Consider the following 5,495-nt stretch of genomic DNA (forward strand, 5'->3'; position numbering starts at 1 on the left):
GATCATCCTTCAGTCTAGAAAGGACATCACTCAAGACTGGCCAAAATTTTCCAATATTGAGTGCAAGTGCGGACATGATATAAATTGCCACAATTTTTAATAGACCTTAGACCTTTATTCTTATATTTTTATAGATTAAATATATTAGTTTTTATGGAAGTGATCCAGATGAAACAAAAGCAACGATGAATGTGATGAAAAAATTAATGTACAACTGTTTGTCGAAAAACATAAATTTTAAAGGTCTTGATCCCAATTTATCAAAAATTCCTCTTGAGCAATGTCATATGTGGGACCTAATTCAAGGTAAATTTTTATATTCTTCTGCACGTTGATTACAGATATTTTTAGAAATAATTCCACGATAATATAAATTTTCATTTCAGGTGCTGTGATGTGTAATAAAAAAGAAAATTGTGACATTAATAAACTGAAGAGAGCATGTCAAAATTGGTTGAAGCAAGCTCCACATCGGAAGCAAGAAATTGCATATATTCCTGTTAAAACTCCTGACGCCTCACCGAGAACTCCGTATTGACGGTAGTAACGTTTCGTCGCGGACAAAATTAGAGCTATAGTAGAAACGTGACAGATTGACGACGAAATGTTGTGTATGTCATTCCATTATTATATATTCCATTGTGAAAATTTGACTTATCTCATATTTACCAAATTTGTAAGAATGGACCGCAAGTAAAGTTTCTTTGAAGTAATACATAAAAGCATATTTCACTCCTTTCAATATCCATGTGTTTTCCTGTTTGAATAGGCATCACTTTACGTACTTTTAACGACTATTTACTGACAGGCGGAAAAAGGATAGTCAAGACCCATTTTTACAAGTGTTTTAAAGCGATTTTGTTATTCTATTTTATTCAAATTCTATTTATGAATGCCACATCGGAAATTTTAGTTCAACTGTGTGTTTTCTTGTCTGAATGGTTTCATTTTATGTGCTTTTTACGACTATTTACTGACTATTGGGCGGAAAAAGATTAGTCAAGATTCATTTTTACAAGTTTTTTAAAGCTGTATATTAATAGAAACGAATGTAAATAAACGTTATTAAAACTACGTTTATACGTCACCATTAATCGAGTTTAATAACATCGGTAGTTATAAAACTGGTTAATTACAAGTATTCATCTGAAGAATGGAATGACTGTAATTGGTCAGTTTCATAACTACGAGTGTTGCTAAACCCAATTAATGATGACGTGTAAACGTAGTAGACGTTTAAATACGCTTATAAAACGTTTCTAAGGCGTCTACATAAATGTCTAATAGTCGTTTAATAAACGTTTATTGAACGTCTTTAAGACGTCTACATAAATGTCAAATAGTTGTTTAATAAACGTTTATTGAACGTCTTTAAGACGTCTAATAGTGGTCTAATTTAGAAGACACAAAAACGTCTAATAGACCAAATTTTAGACGTCTATATCAACTGGTTTTTTAGACGTTGATTTGACGTTTTTTCAACCTGTCATTTCTCACTGGGTATGTATGCTGCTATTCTGATGGTTTGTTCGCCACAATGAAGGTGTTTGGGGACCAGTTTCCACAGACAAGCGTTGAAGCTTTCGTTGTCATTTTGCGTGTTTCCACCTGTGCATCTTTGCAGCAAATCGTCACTTGAAAAAGCTTTATATACGGGTCGAATTGCTCCTTGAACTGATGCTGTAAGGGCAGGTTCATGGTGGAAATCGGCGAGTTCTCCCTTAGCTTCTGCAACACGTCATTTACACCAACTGTTTTCACCTGGCGGGCAGTTTTCATGTTTCGGTTCTCATCCGTGGAACATTTATGATCAAACGTTGCCCACAAAGCTTTTCTCATTTCTTCGGCCGAATCAGGGTATCGCCTAACGGCAAGTCCATAATATAAAGTCGAATCTTTTACCAATTTGTCAGTCAATTTTCCTGCACCTTTACCTCCGATTCCTTTATGTTGTTTTTTGGCTGCGCACAATCTTGTGCCCATGCGCTTCTGCACATGACCTATACATTCCTTCTTATGAACGGTAAAGTATTAGGATTACAGTTGAGGAGAACTTGGAAAGTTTTCGTGTCACCGTCGCCGATATATGTAGCATATTTCACGCCGTGCGATTCTGATCGACAAAACATTTCTTTCATACAATCTATCTCCATCTTACCAGCACTTCCAGTGTGATTTATGCTGCAATGTTGTTCATGAGTATCATGCCAGATATCGTACTCATTAGTTCCTTTTTTGCTGGCCCAGTTGCTGCAGCTTTGGCAGAATGACGACTTTACAACAAAATCCAACACTTTGTGCGTATATTTTCCGATCAGCGTTGCAATTCCAAATAACGACGAAAAGCCACGTCTTTTCCACGAACCGTCGCCCGACACGCTCAAATGTGTTTCTTCATTTCCCGCCTCCGCGTTCTTCTGTCTTTCTTCAGCAATCGCTTTACGTTGAACTCTTTGCTGCCTCGAGCAGATTAGTGATAAATGCATAGTACGTACTATTTGCAAAGCCTGAAGACAGTTCCATTAGGGAACAAAAAGTATTTATCGACCGTAATCCGAGTCTCAGAATCCGCATAACAAACATCAAACGGCGATTTATTTCGTATGCACCATTTAATAAAGGACTCGAAGAAACGCGTTGTTGATCATTACACTTGCACTTGATTACTAAATTAAAACCAAGTTCACGGTCACACGTACGAGAAAATGTCACATCACCGTCACATTTTTTTATATTTTAAACACTGAGACAAAAAGGTGAAAACAGTCAGAAAATTTATAATAACGTTATTATGGCCAACATCAATTTCAATATCATTGTAACTCGCGTAATTAATTTTTTTCGCTGAAGTACTAGCATACTCAGTTTCTGCTTCTATTTTATCGAGATTATAATTGAATTTCTTCTTTCGAGGCCGATATGGTCGAACAGTTCCCACTGATTTTCGTGTGTTCGACATTTTTGGAACACTGTTACTTGCCCCACGCTCGAAACGCAACTGAAATACGTTACTGTAAATAGAAGTATAGAACGCACGTCCGACCAAGGGTATACGAGCACACAATAGACAGGGATGTACAGGAATTCGTTGAGACAGGCACAAACTTGCTACCAGTAAATACACCGCTTAGGCGGTGAAAAATGCCCCTCCCTCGAAGCCGCTCCGAGCGCGCGTTTATATCTGTTTTTCGGCAGTCGCACTCTCTCGTCTAATACGCTATAATTCCTAAAATAAATTATATAGGGAAATATCCTTTTGGCTACACATTTTCAAAACCCTAAGGATGAAAATAAAGCAAAAAAAAATTTTTGTTTTTCGATTTTAACTAAAACCTTCCCTTAAAAAACAATTCACTAATTGTTTACGAAGCTGCAAATGGAGATGCGTTAAATCTCAAAATTTTTACGAAGTTTGCAAGGTTTTATGGCGTCAATTAAAAATCATAGACAAATGCCGTTTTTTGAAAGCGTAACTTTTTAACTTTAATTTGCGTATTTGTAGAGCATTGTTTGATATTTTTTCACCATTATTTAACATTGAAGCATTGGTCTTTTTTGTTTCAAGGTTCACGCTTTTGAAATCTGTAAACCTGCACATTTGCGTGTAATTTCTAACTCACACTATGGAACTTTGCAAATTTGATGAAAAATTTTAAGATTGAGTCTTCATTTATATCAGTACAGCTTTGTAACAATCAATAAATCATTTTCTAAAGTATTAGAAATTAGACAACTAAAAAGTAAGACTTTTAAAGCGTCGTCTACAATACAGTCGTTACGATGTTAAGACGGACCAATCCAAGAATAGAATATATGATTTTTGTCTTTTTTGATTGGTTCGTCGCAGTGTCATAACATCTTAACGACTGCATTGTAGACCTCGCATAAGATGTTTTTAAAAAAATTTTGTCGCCATCAGTCTTAGTAAAGTTACACTTTCTTGAACTTTACCTATTTTTGGGCTAAGGTAATAATAAATAAAAGTAATGTTTTAATTTTGCTGAGTGCACCACAAATTTAGAAAAAATATAATTTTAATATTTAATACATAACAATACTGTTTCATATCACAATATAAAAGAATAAAAAAATAAATGTAATACCTTTGCTTACGCTTTGCAATACTCGCAAACGTGCATTGTCTAACCGTAACTTTTTCACATCCATTTCTAAAATGGATATTTTTGTAAGTAAGTTACTCTTAGATTTAGAGCAATCATTTAAGCTCGAATCACTACTGTCAATCTATAAAAATTAAATATATTTATATTTATCATTTCGCAAAACCCGGGAAAGTATTTTTTCTATATAATTATATATAAGATATGTATAATTACATAAACTTTAAAATATACAGGTATATTTCAGTATACGGACATATTTGAGATTTAATTATCTATAGTTATATATAAAAACATGTTTCCCAGGAAGAATTTTAGAAGAGAAATTAAATATTTACTTCATAATCTTTTGATTTTTTAACAGTTGATAATATTTCCTTGCTCATTGCGTTTTGTTTCTTTTGAGCTTTACTATCATTCTGTAATGATACGTGAAATTTCAGTGTATTTATAGTTTCACACCTTTGCATACATCAATAACAAAATAGTAACATTTTAATTAATTAATGACATTAGGCAAAGTAGTATGGAAAAATTAAAATAAAAACTATATGACATTAATTCATATAATTATGTGTAAAAGAAGTAATTCAGAGAATTGACTTGTTTCATAAATAGAACGTCAAAGTATGTTAACATTTGACTATTTATTTATCGTTATTGTAGTCTAATAGGTTTCCACGATGAAATTTTGCAGTTATTAAGTCATGTGTAATTCAAATTTTAAATTTTTTAAATAAAAACTTCATCGTAGAAAATTTTGGCTATTGACTGATAAAAAATAGTAAAACGTTTACATTTTTTTAATATTTTACCTATGAATAAAGCTAATTTTTTTGCGAATTGTTCTTGTTTACACACATGACCCACACAGCATGTAATATTGCAACAATATTGCGCCAATATTACAATATCGCAGTAATATTGTAATATGTTACATGCTGTACGAGAATAAATAGTGAGTTAATTAACAAAATACAAATTTATTTTTTTAATTATGAAAAAATTAGTTTCGATAACTTGATAGATGATTGAAATGAATATAAATCAAATTTTACTTTATTTCTTATAGATGTAACGAACCGTCTTCCGACCCCCCTGGACCGTCGAACCGTCCGAGCCGTCCGGCCGAACAACCGCCGGACGGCAATTATCGGCGCATAGCGCCTAATAAAATAACCGACAACGGAGCGAACAAGCGATCGCGCACGCGCTCTCGTTTCCGCGCCGTTCGCAGCCACGCTCTACGCGCGTAGCCCGAAACGAAAGACTCGAGATTGAGTGGCGGGGATGCTGCCGCCGGACCGCTCCGCCGTAACACATCCCCTCACCTCGATTCTCGGGTATACCAATAAGGCGACGTTCGCCGGAGGC

Source organism: Solenopsis invicta, chromosome 11 (assembly GCF_016802725.1).
Source record: "Solenopsis invicta isolate M01_SB chromosome 11, UNIL_Sinv_3.0, whole genome shotgun sequence".
Lineage (NCBI taxonomy): Eukaryota > Metazoa > Arthropoda > Insecta > Hymenoptera > Formicidae > Solenopsis > Solenopsis invicta.